Genomic DNA, 23,276 nt, shown 5'->3' on the forward strand with positions numbered 1-23,276 from the left:
CAACTATATGTATTTCCTATATATCAGAAATTTTACAAAGCGCGCTATTTTTAAGAACTTAAATTGTCTTGAGATATAATGCGAACCCCTAATTAAAATTTCCTTTAAAAAAACACCTAAAAATTCAAATTTAAATATTAAAAAAATCGTAATCGCATTTTTCGGAACTACTCAAATTTTAAAAATATGCATTGTGAGCATCAAACAAAGCGAAATTTTGCATGCTTTTTCACTGTATTAGATAATGGACGATAATTCATTTTAAAAAATCTTTCTAAAATCGACTTAATTCAACCAAATCGTGTTAAATTTTCAATGTCTTCACCAAGATTTTTTTTTAATTGTAGATTGTTTCAAAGCATAAATACTGAAAATTGTTTACAAAATACCGCATTCTTCGAAAATACTCAAATTTTCATAAATTGCTGTATGAGTAAAGCGAGTATGTACAGCAAAATTTTAAATGCTTTTTCACTTCATTAGAGTTTTTTTAAATACTTAGGCCGTTGCAAATATTTTCAAAGTTTATGTCGCCCCCCCCCCTTCAAAATTGGCCTGAAAATTCATAGGGTAAAAAATATTTTTTCGAAAAACTTCAAAATTTTAATGAATATTAAAGTTTAACCAACTGAAAACCAGTTAAAATTCATTTTCCCGCGTTTATAATCATATTTAGCATGTTTGAACTCCTTTGAAAACATTTAAAATGTTCATGATATACCAATGTACAGTCCCACAAAAAAAAATGTTTTTGGGGAAAAAATTCCGTCAATACCTCGATATTTTTAAAACTAGTGATTGGAAAGCAACTGTACGCCTGTAAAAAGCATTTTAAAATTTTTTTCATCCAAATGTTAAAAACTAGGCTTATAATTTCAATTTTTATATTTTTTTGCCCCCCTCCCCCCCCTTCGACTTTGGTCAGAGCCGAGGGACATAAACTTTGAAAAATATTTGCAGCAGCCTTACTAATTTTCACAAAATACCGTATTTTCAAATTTTCAAAATTTGCAAGACGGATATCAAACGAAGCAAAATTTTGCATGAATTTTCAAAAACGTAGGATGTTTTGTGAAAATTTAAGTGATTTACAAAAAAATAAAGTGAAAATGCATTCTAAATTCCGCTTTCTCCGCGAATTTTGAAAATTTTAGTTTTTTTTTTTTTAAATACAGTGTTTTGTGAAAGTTTGTGTGTTTCATAAAAAAAACTCTTATAAACTGAAAATGCACATCAAATTTCGATTGGTTTGATACCCATAATGCAAATCATAAAAATTTGAGTACCTTCGAAAAAAATACGGTATTTCGTGAAAAAATCAGTATTTTCAAACAAAAAAAAACTGTTAATGTAAAAATGCATGACAAATTTCGCTTCGTGGGTATCAACCATATTGCAAACTTGGAAAATTTGAGAATTTTCAAAAACATACGGTGCTTTGTGAACATTTTTTCAATTCAATTCAATTCAATTCGGTTTTATTGGTGAATAATCAAGATACAATGAGTTATTTTGAAGTGCATAACAGAGTTTTGGAGTTCCTTACAGCTCTGTGTTGCATCATAATCCATTTAGGAACAATTATTTCTTTAACTAAGGCACTAGCAAGAGTAAGAAAAAACTATAAAAAAAACTTACAGAAATTGCAAAGGAAAGGGGATAGAGGAAGAGAAAGCTTAATACTAGATCACAGAAAATTTATCCTTTGTAGATGTGTTTGATCATCAGTTCCCCAAGGGCCAGGAATTGTTCTGCCTTGTTCCGGCAGCTCCGAAACCGCGTCATCATCTCCCCCGCGAGAGCAAAGAACTCCGGCAGGGTGAAGAGATCTTCCCGGTGACTTCTTGCTGGGCCGTACTGCCGCTACCGGCAGCGACCACGCTGGCGAACGAACGCCCCCAACCAGGAGGGAACGCTGAGTTTTCCGCTGGAACCGTACGCTGTCCAGCTGCAGGAACGGCTGCGCTCGTACTTCGCTGAGGAGGGTGGGACGCTTTCTTTTTCTCTTTCCTGCTCCTCGAGGTAGGCCTTGCGCGCGACGCATCCGCGGTAATTGCCGGTATGGTTGCCGTCACAGTTCGCGCACTTTACGCGCGGCTTGGTTTGTTCTGCCTTGTCCCCCAAGTCCGCCTTTCGTGGCAGTGCGCACGCCTCCGAGAGGTGTGACTCACCGCACTTCACGCAGCGGGGCCGGAGGTTGCAGTTCCGCGAGCCGTGGCCGAATTTCTGGCAACGGTGGCATTGCGCTACGTCCGTCGGGTTTTGGAGTAAAACCGCCAGTTTACCCAAAACCGTCCAACGTCTTAGTCCGCCGCAGGTCTTGGATCTTGACGGTGCCGCGGTCGAAGTACAACAGGTACAGTGTGTGTGTACCTGTTACCGTTGTCTTGCGCGAGAGCACTTTAATCTCCCGCGGTTTTATTCCGGCGTCGGAAAGGTGACCCTTCAGGTCGGAGATCGGACGGTCTTGATAACCCTGCAAGACGACCTTAACAGGGGGCTTCTCGGGGTTGAATGTGTAGAAGTTGAAGTTGCTCCGCTTCAATTCTTCAAACACCAGGTCAAAATTCTTTTTGGTCAGTGTGATCACTTGCACTGCCGACTTACCGATTTTCAGACAATATCCGAGGCCTTCCAGCAACTCGTCAACATCGTCCGCTAACGTGTCCAAAACAAAAATTGGAGGTGGTCTACGTTCCGCTGGAGAGTTGTTCATTTTTGACGTCGGCACTTTTTTCCGTGCACGACCATCATCGTCGTCGTCGTCGTCGGTAGTGCTGCTACCGTCAGAGTTGTTATTTTCTTCGTCGTCGCTCAGCATCTGGAACTCGTTCCTGATAGGGATGTTGGCGGATGTTGATGTGCCACTGGTCGTGGCACCGGAAGTACCGGAACGGGTTCGCACTGGTGATCTTGGGACATATCCAGGATGTAGTAACTTTTTGTCGATGCCTTCAGCGCTGACGCTCCCCTGCGCGATGGCGGCCGACACGGCGTTGGTTTGTTTACCTTTGTGCACACGGCCGGTAGACGAACTTCGCGGGTTTTTCGAGGCCGCACTCGAACTGCCACGGCCACGGCCGGCCTTTGGCATGCTGGAGAAGCAAACTCGCGGGTAACCACAATCAATTACGGCGAAAAAAAATCGAAAAAACGATGGAGCACTGAGCACTAGCTGCATGCTCTCGTGCGTACACGGAGGGAGCTGTTTGTGAACATTTTTTAATTATAAAAAAACCCTCAAATGGTAAAAGCACAAAAAATTGTTTCATTTCATACCCAAACTGCAAATTATGAAAAGTAAGAAGTTTAGAAAAATAGGGTTACATTATTTTTTAATAATAAAATTTAATTTTTTTATTTCATTTTTTGGGGAAATATTAATGAGGAGTTTCCATTATATTCCAAAACAATTTGAGTACTTAAAAATAATACACTTTGTAAAATTTTGTAAATTTATACAGAATTTATAATATATCGGAAATATGTTCAAATTATTCCAACGTTTATTGCAATTTATAAAAATTGGAATGTTGAAAAAAATAGTGTTTTGAAAAGTTTTGATGATTTCAATAAAACCAAAGAAAGCAGACAATCCTTAAAAAATGCCACGATTTTTGTAATCAACATTAAAAATGTGATATTTTTAACAATTTAACAAACAAAAATATACAAATCAGAAAAAAATGTCCTTCCGAAAAACAGTAATTTATTGAATTTTGTTGAGTACTTACTTGGAAACTCTAAAGCTGTTAAAATCCAAACTTAACATTTTTTTTTTATTTGGGTGTTTCAAAAATTTATGCTGACTATGTTTATTTTTCCCATTTTCATCACTTAATATTTTAAGACAAAGGCTTCTTGGTCCAGGCACCATCAAAACGGTATCATAAGCTTTCATAGGACTTTTTCAAACGTAAGGCTCTATTTTTCAAACAAGATTTTTCCTTGAAAGTTCATTACCTTCAGTCCAACAGAGCTGGAATAAAAACACTTCTTAATAGTTTAACTTTTTTTAAATTTTCTATCCGCAAGTTGGTAAAAGACGCAAAAGTTCTGGAAAAAAATTGCTACTTTTTGTTTGAGATTTCGAAAATAAAGCAAGAAATTTGAAATTCAGTTTTTTGAACCCAGAAAATTTTAAATAAATTAATAGTGTCACTATTTCGATTCCTCTGTTTTTTTTTTTACAAGGCATGCTGAGATTCCTATCTTGTTAGTTTAAGAGAGCACAGAGGAATCGATTGGTTTTTTTGAAGACGACAAATTATTTAAGGAAAACCATGTCTCGTGATTCAGAATTTTGTTAACTGTAAAATTTACATTTACATCCTTGGAAAAAATATTCAAAAGTGCATTTGATAAAATCTGGCATTCTGGGAGCACTGCCAGAAGATACTAAAAATGCCATAATCAATTTACATTTTCTGCTTTTAATTGCTGCTTTTTTTCGTAAGGTAATTTATTTAAAAAAAATCGTTGATTTAAATTTAAATCACACTGCCTCTGACAGAACGTTTCTCAACCACAAAAACTTAATTGTTAATTCGTCCTTCAGAAAATCCCCGAAAAAAAAGACCTTAAATACAAAAAAAGTGAATCCCCATTTCCATTGTGTGCCACTGTCAGTTGATGGATTAGCGGGTTAAGGAAATGTTTGCTCCCTTCTTCTTTTCAACAGTAAAGTTCAACCACAACAATGGCATCAGCCCAGCAGCCCAACAACACAATTCAGAACAATTAAGCATGCTCGCTGGTATTTGTTCAAGTCCCACCCAAAAAAAAAAAAAAAAAGAAGGGCGTCTGTCGGTCTGACTGACTGTGTTGTCGTGTCTATCAAATTGGTCGATGACAATGCAGAGCCACAACAGAATCTCTCAGAGAGCAGAAGCCTAAAATTATATGACGATATTTGGAGCAGCGTGCGTGCGTGCGTGTGTGTGAGCCAACGTCGCCGTCTTGGATTATACAAAGTGACACTGCGACTCCTGCGTGTGTGTGTGTGTGCGTAGGGGAAGATTAATGATTGATGAGCTGTCGCCCTTTTGTGCCACATTGCGTTAGGCCCTTTTGGCATTGTCGTACACAATGCTTGTAGTACTACAATGTTGTTTTTATGGTTTTTTTTGGAGCGGTTTTTTTACTACCATGCCCTTGTTTGCAATCGAAAATGGTGCTTGATGATGCTGGACGATGATGAAGACCGATGGGAGTTTGCTAGGGTGGTTGAAGTTCTTTTATTTTGAAGTATTTTTGTAACAAAACATTAATAGAATTTGAAGAAATTTCTATTTTAAACGTCAACGCTCTCAGCGAGAGCGCACGCACACTACCACACTAATCAAGTAGGAGGGTCGCGTCGCGAGAATGCTCGCTCACATCGTTGTCACCAATACAGCTTTATTTCGGACGCATCGTTGTTTTGAATGCAAGATTAGCATCACCCTAACCATTTCGCCGTGTTTACTCACAGGAAAAAATGGGCAGTCCCCAAACGACATCAATTTGGCGTGACCCCCCCCCCTTCGTCCAGCTTCCGGTCCAACCGCCGAGAGCGGGAGGCTGATCCGTGGTCCCAAAATTTGCATATTTGCCAGGCTGGGACGATTTTTATAGGCCATAGCGCACCCACCTCTCGCTCGCAGATCCACTTAAATTCAAACTCTTTTGATGGATTGTACGGTTTTGATGGACTCCTTCCGGTCGCCGCCCGCCGGAATCTGTGTCCTTTCGCGGGAGTGTGGACCGCTTGGGGATGATATTTTCTTTGACCCGACCCGCTGAATCTGAATTCGGAAATTGCATTAGTCGGCAAATAGTTTGGAGTCTCGAAAACAGATCGATTCCGAGGAGACGGAAATAACGTGGGAATAACATTTTTTGTTATTTGAAAATACTAGGCCAATAACATTTCATGTTATTAATAACAATATTTGTTATTTGCCGTTATGATTTTTTTGTTATTGGATTGTTATTGTAATAACAGACTAATAACATTTTGCGTTATTCTTCGAACAAATCTTTGTTATTATTTTTTGTTATTTTAACAACTAATCCGATCATTCCAATAAAAATTGGAGTTATTCCTCCATAACAAAAAATGTTATTCCCAAGCTGTTTTGACTTTCAACCAATATCAGACCAATAACAAATTTTGTTATGATAACATAAACTGTTATTAAGCTCTTATGCAAAAATGGATTTACAAGAATATTCCATAACATTTTTTGTTATTTTAACAGTATTTGTTATTGAAATGGCATGAATTTTGTTATTACCGTCTGCCCGGGTTTTGCGAGGAGGGAAAAAAGGGTTCTTTTGACGAGGGAAAATTATTTGGTGCTGTTTGACGAAGAGCTGAGATTTTCGATTTTGGGATTAATCTAGGATCCCATTTATTTCTGTTCAAATTAAGTAAATTTGGTTAAGTTGTTCCATTAATATTTCTTTAATTTGGAAAATAAGAAGAGGATGATTAATAAAAAAACGCAAATATATTAAGGATAAGAAATCAACTGTGGCAAATTATATTTATCAACAATTGGGTGGACGTCAGAAAGCAATTTTTGATCACCTATTTTGATTTTCACGCAAAATGTCACAACATAAAAACCAACTGTGATTCAATAAATCAACTGTGGCCTCATAGGATCAGCGGTAAAAAAGATATTTTCTGTCAAGCCATTTTGAGCGTCTTTGTATTCAGCAAAAATAGGCATCATCGTTTTATGTAATAAAATCAGAAAACTCAAATCAATTCTAAAATACCGAGTTAACAGTAATTCGATGAATCAACTGTGGCTCCTCGCTGATGCATATAATTTGCTAAAAAATTGCATTTTCCAATATTTTTTTTCATGGAATAGTTGAAAATCTTGCTTTTTATTTCAATTTTCATATAATTTTTTTTCAAGGACCTTTTTTTGCTAGTTGAGGATGTCATTTTAGCAACTTTCGCGTACGATAAACTTTACTTCTTTTGATATATCTTGTTTTGGTTTCATTTTTAATATTTCTAAAATTGAATAAAATGTGCACTTTTGGATTTTTACTAAATTCGGTAAAATTATAAAAAAAACGCATATATATTTAGGATAAGAGATCAACTGTGACAAATTATATTAATCAACAATTGGGTTCTAAAGCACGTCAGCAAACAATTCCTGATCACTTATTTTGATTTTCATGCAAAATGTTTTACATAAAAAAAATCAACTGTGATTCAATAAATCAACTGTGGCCTCATGTCAGCTGTAAAAAAGATACTTTTTGTCGAGAAAAGCTATAAATATTTTTTCAATGTAAAGACATTTTGAGCTTTTTGTTTGTGTTTGTGTCTTTGAATTCAGAAAAAATGAGCATCACCTTTTTTGTTTAATAAAATCAAAAAATGTAATCGTTTTTTTGCATGCAAAATAACAATTCAACTGTGATTCGATGAATCAACTGTGGCTACTCGGTACAAGCTATAAAACGAGATACTTGCTGTCAAGAAATGAGGCCTTGTAAAAATAATGATAGTTGTTTTATCATTTAATTTTATATTAATATAATAAAATAATTAAATAATATAATTTTAGAAATCTTTATTTCAACCAATACAGTCAACAGTCAAAATGTTAAAAATGCCATTATATAATTCTTTGCCAAAACTATATGAAAATTAGGAAATTTAAAGGTGGGTAAATCAACTTGTCGCAGAAAAAAGATGATTGAAAATCGAAGACTGAGTAGTTTTTTTTTCAAATCAACTGTGGTAATATTACCAAATGTGTGTGTAAAAATATCAATTTTAACCCTCTGACGCCTTTTTAGTGTTTTCAAGAGCCTCTTTTCCCTTGTTCAGGAGGTCATTTTTATTTTTTATATATCTTGTTATGGTTTAATTTTTAGTATTTCTATAATTATTTTAAATTGATTTTTTTATGTCTGCACTTTTGGATTTTTACTAAATTCGGTAAAGCTAACTGAATTTTCAACTGCTGAACAGTTTGGTACATTGAAAATTTCCGAAATCGGTAAAAACTTATCCAAATTCGGTAATGAAGTTCACTATTGTTTGCCATACAACCGATATTCGGTAAAATTATGTTCATTTTGAAAGATGGTTTACGGATCTAAACTTTACCGTTTTTTCAACTACCGAATTTGGTAAAAAATCTTAGTGTCTACAGTCACTTTTCTATTTTTTTTGCTTGTTTTTACATTTTCTTCTATAGAAAAAAACAATAATGGACTTCATTACCAAATTTCGGTAATTGTATACCGAATTTGGTAATTTTCAGTTTATTGAACTCTTCAGCTGTTGAAAATTCGGTAGACTTCATCGAATGCGGTAAAAAAATCTAAGTTTGCAGCCAATTTTAAACCCTGAAATTGAAAAAATGGAAAAATTCACATAAAACAAGTCGAAATCCCAAACCATAGGAACTGCCTAGTTTGCTTGTAAGGTTCAAAAGTTCATGCAAAATCGAATAAACTGTGGGAAAATTCAACCTTCAGCAAAATCCATTAATTGCCAATCCCTCAATTCAAAAGACCGCCGAAAAATCCTCCCAGCCTTTCTAATCCCGTCACACAAAGTGATCGTTAAAAGTCGAATCCAGCCAAACACGTGGACCAAACGGCAGCCACGTGGAGGCACCGTTTTGGCGTCTCATTTCCCGCTAATAAATGTGCCGTTCGGAGGCAAAATTCGCTTAGCAACCGGAAAGCGGGGATTAGAAAAGAGAACACGAGAGAAAGAGCCATCGTTTGATCCCTTCTTCTCGGACTTGATTGGTGTGTGTGTGTGTGTGAGAAGGCAAAAACCGGACGGACCAAGCTATCACGATGGGGAGGGAGAATCAGTGCAAATTAAATCAGGACGACCCATACACTTATAACACAGTTGATTGCACACACCGACGTTTGACTCGACAAACAGACACGGAGGTAGCCGCCCCGTGACACAGCATCTTTCTTTTGCACGTGTGCAAAGTTGGGATTGGGAATTTTACATGGAAGTGTATGTAACACTACATTTCAGCGATTTTGAGTGATTTCTGATTTTATTCGAGTGATGAAATTCAAATTTTAGTAAAAATAAATGTATTGTAAAATTGCGTTTGCCGACATGTAAATTTACAAGAGCTGTAATTTTACAGTGAAAATCATGTAATTTTCATTTTTTCTCACGTGTTCTTCTAAATAACCACTAACAAAGAGGGTGTGTGTCTGTTTTTTTTCTCGCCGTCGATCTCCCTGGTGTAATCTAGTCACAAAACGGAAACGTTGAGCTGCTCCGGTCTCGGTGGAGCTTAGAGTCAAAGTCAGAACGGAACAGCTCGGGGGGTTCCGCGCTCGTCGACGTAGGGTCCGCCTAACTAGAATTCGAAGCACTCGTCGTGTGGATGGTGTTAAATCCGTGCTGTTTGGCTAGTGGTTCCAGTCTTTATGTGAAATCACTCGGCAACGTTACAGAGGTGGAAGGCACTGAAAGTTTGTTTTTTTTATGTTTGAAGAACTATCAACTAAAAATTCAACCTGTTTGAGCAAAAATCCGTTTTTTTGTTAATTTTAAAACTTTTATGAGTTATTTATGCAAAAAGTAAAAAAAACTTTACTGGAAGTTCTAAAAAAAAAAAAACAAAAGTTTTCCTCCTTCCCGTTCCACAAACTCTATCCAATCTGCCGTCGGTCTTCCCGGAAATTATGTCCCAATGGCCCACAGGAGGACAACATGGCGCAGCGGCAGCACCGTCAGCACAAAACGGTGTCATTCCGTTCGCTTGCACGAAGAAGTGTTTCTAGCAGGGTTGATGGCGTGCCTGAATTCCGATCCAGAACCAGAATCACCAGTATCCCCGGGGGACAGTTCACCACCCCACATCAACCGGGCTTCAAAAGTGTGAAAGAGTGTGAAAAAGTGTTCACGTGCTCACATTTTCACATTCCTGGTGGAAGAAGTCCTTCTTATAATGCCAAGCAGCGGCACCAGCAGGACAGCATAAGAATATGAATGAACGATCCGAATTGCAAATTGGTTCGGCTGAAGAATCTAACTCAACAAACCAATTGGGTTCTAAAGCACGTCAGCAAACAATTCCTGATCACTTATTTTGATTTTCATGCAAAATGTTTTACATAAAAAAAATCAACTGTGATTCAATAAATCAACTGTGGCCTCATGTCAGCTGTAAAAAAGATACTTTTTGTCGAGAAAAGCTATAAATATTTTTTCAATGTAAAGACATTTTGAGCTTTTTGTTTGTGTTTGTGTCTTTGAATTCAGAAAAAATGAGCATCACCTTTTTTGTTTAATAAAATCAAAAAATGTAATCGTTTTTTTGCATGCAAAATAACAATTCAACTGTGATTCGATGAATCAACTGTGGCTACTCGGTACAAGCTATAAAACGAGATACTTGCTGTCAAGAAATGAGGCCTTGTAAAAATAATGATAGTTGTTTTATCATTTAATTTTATATTAATATAATAAAATAATTAAATAATATAATTTTAGAAATCTTTATTTCAACCAATACAGTCAACAGTCAAAATGTTAAAAATGCCATTATATAATTCTTTGCCAAAACTATATGAAAATTAGGAAATTTAAAGGTGGGTAAATCAACTTGTCGCAGAAAAAAGATGATTGAAAATCGAAGACTGAGTAGTTTTTTTTTCAAATCAACTGTGGTAATATTACCAAATGTGTGTGTAAAAATATCAATTTTAACCCTCTGACGCCTTTTTAGTGTTTTCAAGAGCCTCTTTTCCCTTGTTCAGGAGGTCATTTTTATTTTTTTTATATATCTTGTTATGGTTTAATTTTTAGTATTTCTATAATTATTTTAAATTGATTTTTTTATGTCTGCACTTTTGGATTTTTACTAAATTCGGTAAAGCTAACTGAATTTTCAACTGCTGAACAGTTTGGTACATTGAAAATTTCCGAAATCGGTAAAAACTTATCCAAATTCGGTAATGAAGTTCACTATTGTTTGCCATACAACCGATATTCGGTAAAATTATGTTCATTTTGAAAGATGGTTTACGGATCTAAACTTTACCGTTTTTTCAACTACCGAATTTGGTAAAAAATCTTAGTGTCTACAGTCACTTTTCTATTTTTTTTGCTTGTTTTTTACATTTTCTTCTATAGAAAAAAAAAACAATAATGGACTTCATTACCAAATTTCGGTAATTGTATACCGAATTTGGTAATTTTCAGTTTATTGAACTCTTCAGCTGTTGAAAATTCGGTAGACTTCATCGAATGCGGTAAAAAAATCTAAGTTTGCAGCCAATTTTAAACCCTGAAATTGAAAAAATGGAAAAATTCACATAAAACAAGTCGAAATCCCAAACCATAGGAACTGCCTAGTTTGCTTGTAAGGTTCAAAAGTTCATGCAAAATCGAATAAACTGTGGGAAAATTCAACCTTCAGCAAAATCCATTAATTGCCAATCCCTCAATTCAAAAGACCGCCGAAAAATCCTCCCAGCCTTTCTAATCCCGTCACACAAAGTGATCGTTAAAAGTCGAATCCAGCCAAACACGTGGACCAAACGGCAGCCACGTGGAGGCACCGTTTTGGCGTCTCATTTCCCGCTAATAAATGTGCCGTTCGGAGGCAAAATTCGCTTAGCAACCGGAAAGCGGGGATTAGAAAAGAGAACACGAGAGAAAGAGCCATCGTTTGATCCCTTCTTCTCGGACTTGATTGTGTGTGTGTGTGTGAGAAGGCAAAAACCGGACGGACCAAGCTATCACGATGGGGAGGGAGAATCAGTGCAAATTAAATCAGGACGACCCATACACTTATAACACAGTTGATTGCACACACCGACGTTTGACTCGACAAACAGACACGGAGGTAGCCGCCCCGTGACACAGCATCTTTCTTTTGCACGTGTGCAAAGTTGGGATTGGGAATTTTACATGGAAGTGTATGTAACACTACATTTCAGCGATTTTGAGTGATTTCTGATTTTATTCGAGTGATGAAATTCAAATTTTAGTAAAAATAAATGTATTGTAAAATTGCGTTTGCCGACATGTAAATTTACAAGAGCTGTAATTTTACAGTGAAAATCATGTAATTTTCATTTTTTCTCACGTGTTCTTCTAAATAACCACTAACAAAGAGGGTGTGTGTCTGTTTTTTTTCTCGCCGTCGATCTCCCTGGTGTAATCTAGTCACAAAACGGAAACGTTGAGCTGCTCCGGTCTCGGTGGAGCTTAGAGTCAAAGTCAGAACGGAACAGCTCGGGGGGTTCCGCGCTCGTCGACGTAGGGTCCGCCTAACTAGAATTCGAAGCACTCGTCGTGTGGATGGTGTTAAATCCGTGCTGTTTGGCTAGTGGTTCCAGTCTTTATGTGAAATCACTCGGCAACGTTACAGAGGTGGAAGGCACTGAAAGTTTGTTTTTTTTATGTTTGAAGAACTATCAACTAAAAATTCAACCTGTTTGAGCAAAAATCCGTTTTTTTGTTAATTTTAAAACTTTTATGAGTTATTTATGCAAAAAGTAAAAAAAACTTTACTGGAAGTTCTAAAAAAAAAAAAACAAAAGTTTTCCTCCTTCCCGTTCCACAAACTCTATCCAATCTGCCGTCGGTCTTCCCGGAAATTATGTCCCAATGGCCCACAGGAGGACAACATGGCGCAGCGGCAGCACCGTCAGCACAAAACGGTGTCATTCCGTTCGCTTGCACGAAGAAGTGTTTCTAGCAGGGTTGATGGCGTGCCTGAATTCCGATCCAGAACCAGAATCACCAGTATCCCCGGGGGACAGTTCACCACCCCACATCAACCGGGCTTCAAAAGTGTGAAAGAGTGTGAAAAAGTGTTCACGTGCTCACATTTTCACATTCCTGGTGGAAGAAGTCCTTCTTATAATGCCAAGCAGCGGCACCAGCAGGACAGCATAAGAATATGAATGAACGATCCGAATTGCAAATTGGTTCGGCTGAAGAATCTAACTCAACAAACCAGCCATGGGGAACCATTAGGCAACCGACGACGTCGTCGTCGTCGTTCCGACCTTGAAAAAGCAAACTTTGAGGCTTGGAAGGCGATTCACCTGTCATAACTCATCCATAACTCATTATATTCCTCAGTCAACACATGAAAATTCCCGGACCCGAAAAATGGGTCCTCGTTTACATTTATGTGGGGCTTGATAGGGTCGAAGGATCAAATTTGGACCCAATTTAAAATTAATCAGCAGAAAATCCGGTTGAAAATCGCACCGATAGCCACTTTTTCGAATAGGTCGAAAATGGGTACACAGTGGGTCGAAAAATGGACAACCCCCCAGTTTTCCCCATTCTAAATATAATGGCAATCAAAGTTCGAGTTCAGCGACCATTCAATGGTTCAAGAGAGAGAGGCGGGACCACGTAGTGGCGTTGAGGCTTGAAAAACACACACACACTCAAACAAAGGAAGTGAACAATATTGATCAAGTGTCGAAGAAGAGCGCTGGGTGTGTGTAAAAAGCTTGGTTGACCGGGGCTCAGAAGTGGCAGGGAGGTTCGGTTTTTGTGGCCAGCCTACCCTAATGGAGCGATGTGAGCCAATTTTGAAATTTTGTGGCCGGCGTCACCATCAATTTTCAAGTGGTTTTCCTCCTTCTCCAAACTTCAGTTTGGAGTACTTCAGAGCTCGATCCGAAGAATTATTTTGAACAATGAAACTCATGATTTGGCACCATTTATCACCGGGAACAACTCCGAAATTGTCTCTGCTCTGCACTGCAGACAACCGTTCCGACCTCCGAAATTGGGCATGTCACACGTGTGAGACGAACGAACGGCACACGTGGAGAAATTTGTCGGGTGTTTGTCTTCTGCTACAAACTACGAGCAAGATTAATATGCAAAGTCAGAAAGACGACGAGATAGAGCACATCCACACATTGAGAGAAGCCGGCGCTGGGAAGACATCCGAGAGGACGTGCTCCCTCGGCGATACGACTTTTTCGTTGACGTACCACTGTTGATTAAAAAGTCATTTTTTGAAACCCTTCTCTTTTTTGTTGCGGAGGAGATGAGAAGGCGAATGTTGCAAGCAAACCTGCTCGTTGGATAAGAAACAATCAACAAATTTGGCTGGCAAGATTGGATCAAATTAGTGGAAACGTCTTGAAATTCTGAGTGTGGAAAGACCTTGTGTCACAGTTGATCAAAGGAGCAGTTTTTAATTGAATAAGTTTGATTGAAGTAGAGTGTTTGCTTCAATAAGAAACATGTTATGCAATTTAGTAAGAAGCTCAAACGAAAAAGTGCCACAGTTGATTTTTCTAAAATGAAATTTCCTGATTAAACAGCTTGAATACCTTATATTCAGCGGTTTATTTTTTTTAAATACCACAGTTAATCATGTAAAATTACAATTTTGCCACCTTGTTTGCACATAAAATGTGCTCACAACTTAGCAGCCCCTGAAATGCAAATTTCATTTCCAAGAGAAGGATTAACTTGCAAATCTGGGCAGAGTTTTTATTGCCCCCGGGTACAGTCAGTGACTGTTTTTAACGACTTGCTTCTAGCATGCTGCGGGAAAATGTGTTTACTGCGACGAAGTAGGTTGGTTTTAGTTTGGAAGTTTGTTTAAAATACTGTGGGGATAATTTAATTTGCTTTGACTACTTTTTTACGTTATTCATATTACCACAGTTGATTTACTCTTTTAAAAAATAAATAATAAGTATATGTGTTGAACAAAAAGTAAGTAAGTAAAGTAAAAAATATGTTAGGTTCAAACAAAAATGCCAATTTAATTTTGAGTCAATCGGGTCCTACAAACTTTAATTAATTTTAGCATGCAGCCATTAAATTAAAGGCATGCCAGAGAACAATTTCTAATATTTTTTTAAGATTGCAAAATATCGAAAAATATTAATCTCAACTTCGGCTCTGGATGAATTTTCAAAATTGCAATCTAAGCTCGATTTTAGGACCTAATCAGTGTTTTCAGATCGTCAAATGTCACAGTTGACAAAAATAAATGGTTTTTAAGGACGTACACATATTATCACTCAAAATTTAGTTATTCAACCCGAACAAAAAGTGCCACAGTTGATCTAGCTAAAACAAAGGATATCTCGATAAAGATATTTTTTGATAAAGATTGTGTCTGACGAATTGCTACTTGATATGTAGACATCCATTTGCTGAAAGTTTTCTTTTTATAATTTTTACCACAGTTGATTTAGTAAAATCAAATTTGTATTATTTTGTTAATATACATTTAATCGGGTAGTAATTTTACAGCTTAGAAAATGCTAATTTCATTTTAAAGAGAAGGATTAACTTGCAAATCTGGCAGAGTTTTTATTGCCTCCGGGTAGAGTCAGTGACTGCTTTTAACGACTTGTTTCTAGCGGCAAGGACGCGCTCAAAAAGCTGTGTCCCGTTGCAAATGCTGCGGGAATATGTGTTTACTGCAACGAAGTAAGTTGGTTTTAGTTTGAAAGTTTGTTTAAGAATACGCTGGGGAATAATTGAATTTATCATGATTATATAACGCCTTGAAGTTCTGCATGTGGTTAAGGTCTACCCACATGCAGAACTTCACAGTCACAGTTGATCAAAGGAGCAGTTTTTAATTGAATAAAAATTGAATTTATTTTTTGAAGTGTATGCCCATTACCACAGTTGATTTACTTTTTTATTGTGGATTGAAAAAGGTTCATAAAATCTTTAAAAATATTGTAGGTTCAATTTGACAAAAAAGCCACAGTTGAATGGTACGGCAATTGGGTCCTAAATCCTTTAATAAATTTTAGCATTCAGTCATATAGGGCATGCCAGAAAACTTTTTTTTAAATTTTCAATCAAAATATTGAAAAATTAAAATATTTACTATGATTCAATGAATATACTGTAGCTCTGTGAGATTTTTTTAAAAACCGATTTAAATGTCAGTTTTGAACCTTTCTGGCCATTCAAAAATTCATTGTGATCAGAATATAAATTTTATTGTTGTTGGAAATAAAATCCGCATTTTTGGCCCCAATAAGTGTTTTTGAACAATTATTTTGATTATCAAATGATAGTTTTAAAAAGCTAGCATTTATGATAGCATATTTTTTTATTGAATCAGAAAATAAAAAAAACTGCCACAGTTGATCTTGATTAAACAAAGGATATTTTGATGTACATTGAGATTGTGTCTGACGTTTTGCTGCTTGAAATGTAGATTCACCACAGTTGATTTAGTTTAATTAACTTTGTATTACTTTGTTTATACATTTAATCGAGTAGTTATTTTACAGAGTTTTTATTGCCAGTCAGTGACTGCTTTTAACGATTTGTTTCGGCAAGGACGCGTTCCTAAAGCTGTGTCCCGTTGCAAATGCTGGGGGAAAATGTGTTAACTGCAACGAAGTATGTATAAAGTTACTTAAGAGACACTCTTGAGAACATTTGATAATATCTATTTCACTTTTTTTAACACAGTTGATTCCCAAAAAAAGGTTTGAAGATATATGTTGAAAAATGAGAAAAAAAATCTATTTGACTAAAATGCCACAGTTGAATACTAGTGTCATTACGAACAATACGAACTGATCCTTAAGTAAATAAATAATTGTAATGATACTTGTTTTTAAACTTGCTTACTTTACTGATGCAATGTGACTTCTTTGAACACAAGAAATAATCGATAAGTTTGTTTTCGTATGGAAACTGTGACCTTCCCTTGAAGTACCAATATTTTAAAGTTTTTATCATTAGGTTAATTAGATTGTGATTTTATGATTGTTTTCACTTCATAGAAAAATAGTATTCTTGAAAAATAACTTTGAAAAACATGTCAAAATAACTTCGTCCAATTTTACCACAGTTGATCAAACATTCCAAACAAAGTGCAAAGCCATAAACGCTGATTATTTTCAACCATTATCTTTTTTTTAAAAAAAGCACCACCAACTGAGTTATTCTGACTGACTTTTTTTTGTTCCCAGAGATAACTCTGTTTACCCCAGTCAAACTTGTGCAAGGAGATCCTCTTTCTTGTGCTTGCCCTCCATCACCATCAGTCGTCGTTATTCCCAGAGTAAAAGTGTAATTTCGTTTACCATCAGCGATAAACCCGGGGCTGGACGGGCTGCCGGTCGTGTCAATCATCGGCGCCGTTCTGAGAGCTGTCAATTTGTTCGACAACACCAGCGAGTGGGGGGAAAAAACAAGAAAAGAAAAGTTTCAGCACAAAAAAGGAACAAGCTCCTTCCCTCAAACTGTCCAATAATTATCTTGTCCGGACAACTGCCGCTAGACAAAAGTGAGAAAGAGAGCAAAAAAATAGTGAGAGGAGAAAATGAGTCTGAGTCCGTTTTTTTAAGGTTGTCGGTGAGGAGTCTTTCTTTTCTTGCAGTTTTTTTTCTCTGCTCTGTTTAACTCATAAAATAAAAACTATCTCGCACTAGAATCAACTGTGGCAACGAAGGGAAGCAAACCGGGCTGGGAAAGACCCATGGACACCGTTTTTTTCCGAGGCAAGAGATGGGAGAAAACAGTGGGGGAGATAAGCCCGTCGGAAAATATGTCAGATATCATTAGAGAGTGAGCCAAAGGTGTGGTTGTGTGTGAGTTTGTAACGTCAGCGTAAAAGCAGAGCACAGACCCTATTTCCACGAGCTGTTTGTTCTGGTTTCCTTTCTTTTGGGCCAGCCCCCCACCACCAACTCTCCTGGAAGAGGAGGAGGGGGAAGGGTGCACGACACACAGAAAGGTGAGCCCCTGCGATGATGCTGTGGGTGAGAAATTCAGAGTACACACACTGAGAAGGGTTTTTTGTTTGCACTTGACAGATTGATAAAGTTAGATTTTCATGGAATATTAGGTGGAATTGAGCGGATCAAATTACAGGTTTTATCATTTTCGGAGCAGGAACACCCAGCAGTTTGCTAGAGTCACCTTGGTGAGATAAACTTCCTTTTTTCAGAAAATTCATTCTATCCTTTGTTCTTATATAAAATCCATTTGTTCTTATATAAAATCTTAGGAAAATGAAACAAATACCAATTCATTAATTGGACCCTGAAGACCTATGGGACCATCCATAAACCACGTGGACACTTGGGGGTATGGCGATTGTCCACGCTCCATACAAAAAGTTTTTTTTTTGTATGGACAGTTGTCCACGAGGGGGGGGGGGGGGTTTGAGATTTCCAAAAAAGTGTCCACGTGGTTTGTGGATGGTCCCTATGTTAATTGTAGCATACAACCATAAAAGGCACGTCGGAGAACAATTTCTGATCAAATTATTACATGTTTACATGCAAAAAATCGAAAAATGAAATATCTACTGTGATTCGACTAATCAACTGTGGCACTTACAGATACTTACAGTCACGGAAAGTTACGAACATGTTTTTATTTTGCAGTATTTTTATGTCCAATTTTCTAATTGAACGATCATAAAATGGATTAGTGAGCTAAGCAGGCTTGTATCTAGATCAGGCCTGCTCAAACCTCAAATTTTATTTTTTCTGTTTTTAGGCATTTTATTCAAATTAAAAAAAAAATGAATTGGCAAAAAATGATGTAAATTTAGAAAACATTTTAATAATAGATTTTGTTAGGAAAAAGCTAAAAAAGCAAATTAGTTATATAGATAACAGAGTTCACCGCAAATATTTTTTTAAATATTGAGAAATGTCTCAAAATGAGTCAAAAAATCAGTAAAAAATATTTTAAAAACTTCAATAGTTTTAAGAAAATTGAAAAATAACTTTTTTTAAATTTTGTGTGAGTTTAAAATCATGTTATAATAAGATATGTAAGATATTTGAATTAAAGTGCTCAATAACGCAAAAAGTGTTTTTTTTTTCGTAAAAAATTCCAAATGTAGTTAAAATCAGTTAATAGATGCTTCATTGTTTTTTTTTTTATATTTTGTTGTGTTGAGGAAATCAAACTTCAAAAAACTAGCTACGACCATTTGTATTCAATTGCTATCGACAAAACAATAGCACACGCAGAAAAATGTTTTGTAGAATCATCCTGTACGAGGTTTGAATCAACAAAATTTTTGTTGAATATAATCAACGCCGATTTTGCGTTGAAACAAACCTTGATTTTCTCAATTCCACAAAATTCTTTTGTTGTTTCGAAAAAGCTGCTTTTACGTTTACACAGAAAAAAATCAATTCCCGTAATCGTGAATTAAGTTCACGAATATGAGATCCACGAAGGAATTTATTCATGAGTATGGTGCATTTGCACCATAAACTTGAATATATTCCTTCGTGGTTCTCATAATCGTGAACTGACTTCACGGTTTCGAGAATTGATTTTTTTCTGTGTAGCGTTGGTTCAACAAAAATAATGATTTTCAAATCAACAAAACGTTTTATTGATTCAAATATGCCTTATTTTTCTGCGTGCAATACAATTTCAAAACAAAACAAACTAAACCAAAATAAAAATAAATCAAAAAACACATTTTTGAAAGTTACCTTTGTTTTTCTTTCTTCTATAATCCAGATAAATGAATCTTATTTGCAACTTTAGTTTTTTTTTGTTGAAAATTACATCTGACAGCCAAATGTTTTTTTTGAAAAGAAAAATAAATAAATATGGATTGCAGAATTTAATGATCAGGCATTTACATAATTTAAAAGTTCGGCTGCAACAAATTTGGGATAAAATTACATTCGGTCCTTTATTATTATCCCATATCTTTCATAATTCAATATTATTTTTAAAAAATTATATGTTGCTGACTTATTGCATTAGAATGTGGCCAAGAGTTGGAAGAGTGGAAGAGCGACATGTTATCATTTGCAAAAAGTGTACCTTTAAAGTCTATTGCTAAATGATGTTATTTTCTATGAATTAATAAAAAAAACTTTTATATACCCTTAGTTTGTTATTATTTTGCTAACAATTATTAAAAGCTTAAAAAAATATTAACAGCATCGTCTGGACAAGAAAAAATAGGCAATCTCTTTCGGCAAATTTTTAAAAGACAGTGCAATTTAAAGCATTCGACAAAAGAGATAATATTTCTGAACCATCAACCTATACACAGCAAAAAAAACGATGGTAAAATTGCATGAAAAAGCATGCACATCACTTTCGTCAAAAAATACACTTAATATTACACACTACATGTAAACATGTAAATTTTGGAAACACAACAAAAAAAATTGCATCTGACGGGACTCAACCCCAGCACCATCAGTATGGACTGGCGCCTTAGCACTCTCGGCCATCATATCGATGAAGAATGACATTTTGGTCAAGTAGGTTTCCATTCTGATTGGCTACATATTTCAGGGTGTAATATTACATAGATTTTCATAAATTAATGCACATTTACTTTACACGCAGTTAGATTACTACTTTTTTTTATTGTGATAGTAAGAAAATTCTCGATTCAGTTTTTCTCAAAATTCATACTAAAAATATACATTTTTTGCCAATTTTTTGCATCGTAAATTCTTGGAATGTGGATTTTGATATAGTGTAACAAAAAAATGGAATGACGCCTCTAAAAATTAGTAAATCTACAGATTTGCATATGTAATTACACTCTTTGCACAAGTAAAATTACGTCGAAATAAATCATTAAATTTCCTGCCCTCCAAAATTAAACATTTTTAAATGTGTACTGAAAAATTCAGGCTGGGCTCTCAGATCTTCTTGGTTATTTATTAATCTGGTATGTCTTCCTATAATAGAACAATGATTCATTTTCATCATAATTTTACATGTAAAGCTATGTAAATTAGACTACAGTACTTTTAATTTTAACCAAGTTTATCTTATCTCTGGCACCTATTTGCATGGAAAAAGTATTTGAGCAATTTTTTGAGATTTCGGTCATTCGATTTTTTCTGTATTTTTTAATCCGGCTGAAACTTTTTTGGTGCTCATTTCGAAAAAAATATTTAAAAAAATTTTAAATCAAGACTAACATTTCAAAAAGACCAAACATTCAATATTACGCCCTTTTGAAATGTTAGTCTTGATTTAAAATTTTGAAAATATTTTTTTCGAAATGATCGGAAAATTTCACGAATGTTTCATATTTTAACATTGTAAATCGGATTATTAGTTGCTGAGATATCGACATTAGAAAATGACGGATGTTTTTGGGTGAGACTTAGAAAACATAAATTTTCTTGTTTTTAAACCTTTGCATGGCAATATCTCAGCAACTAAGGGTCGTATCTACAAAGTCCGAAAAAGCAGAATATAGAGAAGCTTTTCAAAAATATTTTTTTCAAAAGTGGGTAAACATGGGCACTATTTTCAAAAAATCAATAACTGCGACTATTTTGAAAAAAGTTACATAAAATGGCTATAACTTGAAAACAGTGCCTTTTATCAAAATTTCACTAAAGTACTTTTTGATTGCAAATCCAATTTTACATGAAAAAATGAAATTGAAAAATTTTTGCGACCAATATTTTGATTTTTTGAAAAAAAATGTATTGATTCAAAAAATCATAACTAGGTCAAAGATTTTTTGCCCATTCTGGAAATTTCTGAAAAGTTTGCATTTATGTCCTCTTAAATATATATATAAAAAAAAATAGTGTTTTTTGCAAAATCAAGTTTAAGTGACAAAAAGTTCAATAAAAAATCACCAAATTTTTTTTTACCCTTTATCATTTTTTTCAGTGTAGTCCGTATCCATACCTACAACTTTGCCGAAGACACCAAATCGATTTAAAAATTCCTTCAAAAGATACAGATTTTTGAATTTTCACATATCATTTTTGTATGGACAGCTGCCAAATTTGTATGGAAAATTATATGGACAAACTTATGATGCAAAATGGCTTCTTTGGGCATACCGAAGGCACCAAAAAAGTTTCAGCCGGATTAAAAAATACAAAAATTAAAATTTAAGTAAAAGACCAATTCTGTAGAGAACTGCTCATTTTAAAATTAATCTTTTTCAATTCCGTCATGAAACTACTTACTTTTCCTGTCATCCTTGCCCGACGAAACGGTCTACTTTTTTTCTACAAAATTTTTCGATATATTTTATATTTTTTTACATTCTTGTTTTTAACATCAATATCATCAAATAACAAAATGCATTTTTCCTCACCGCCATTTTGGACGCCATCTTGGATTTAAAAATTCAAAATCATTTCAGCGTAGTTTGGGGGTTATAATTAGGCTCGACATTCAAAAATAAGGCAACGAAACATTTTTTTTTCCTTGATTCGGTAAATATTTTCCTTGGCCTTCGGATAATCGGGTCCGGGCGGTATAATTTAAAATTAAAATGTACAAGGAAAAAGCTTCAATAATCGAATTAAATAATTTAGATTACATTGTAAAACGATATGTTTGCAATTTATGCACTGTAAGTTTTTTTTTTATTTAGATTTTTGAAACCACAAATCCGATATATACATAAAACTGTAAGGTGTCTTGTGTTATTCTCAGTTTGCTTTTTTTGCAAATGGAATATTTATGCGAAAATGGGCAGAATAGGTTTTTTAAATATTGTTGTTTGATGACATAAGGTGACTTTAACTGAAATGTGGTCATTAGGGTGGTTCACGGATATATGAAAAAGACAAAAGTGTTCAATTTCGTTTGCATCAACCAAAATTTTATAGTTCTTTGATCCCAGAAGCTACCCTGAAAATTTGAGCTTATTTGGTTAAGGTTCAGTTGCTCCAGTTTTGATCGGAATCTAGAATGGAATTTCAATAAATTTAATTGATTTATTTTTCACTTTTTAACTCTTCTTCTAGAAAGTTTTCCTTTACTGATAAAATATTATCTATCTAAAAGATTTCTTATAGGTTTTGATCCGGGGAACAACTTAGTAGAACATCGCAAAGCGCTAAGAATTGATCCCGAAAAGATACAGATTAATTTTTTGAGCCAGTTTTGAATTTTTGCCGAAAAAAGTAAACTCCAAAAAACATCCTGAATCTTTTCGGGATCAATTCCTAGCACTTTGCGATGTTCTACTAAGTTGTTCCCCGGATCAAAACCTATAAGAAACTTAAGAATAGGAAAATTTGAAAGGGTTATGGAGAATTTTCTATAAGAAGATGTAAAAAGTTACAAATCTCCATAGTAAATTGATTAATGTTCGATACTAACTTCAGATCAAAACTGGAGCAACTAAACCATAACCAAATAAGTTCAAATTTTCAGGCTAGCTTCTGGGGTCATAGTACTTTGAAATTCGGGTTGATGCAAACGAAATTGAACACTTTTGTCTTTTTCATATAACCGTGAACCACGCTAGTGGTCATGCATCACAACTTTTTTCATTGAGGAAGGCCAAAAATTAGTT

General features: G+C 35.3%; 1 protein-coding gene across 2 annotated transcripts in view; it reads right to left on the minus strand.

Moving 5' to 3' along the window:
* The window catches only part of LOC6038325 (protein unc-13 homolog A), a 93,006-nt gene that overhangs the window by 67,617 nt on the left and 2,113 nt on the right, over positions 1-23,276 (minus strand). The window lies entirely within an intron of this gene.

Source organism: Culex quinquefasciatus, chromosome 1 (assembly GCF_015732765.1).
Source record: "Culex quinquefasciatus strain JHB chromosome 1, VPISU_Cqui_1.0_pri_paternal, whole genome shotgun sequence".
Taxonomy (NCBI): Eukaryota; Metazoa; Arthropoda; class Insecta; order Diptera; family Culicidae; genus Culex; species Culex quinquefasciatus.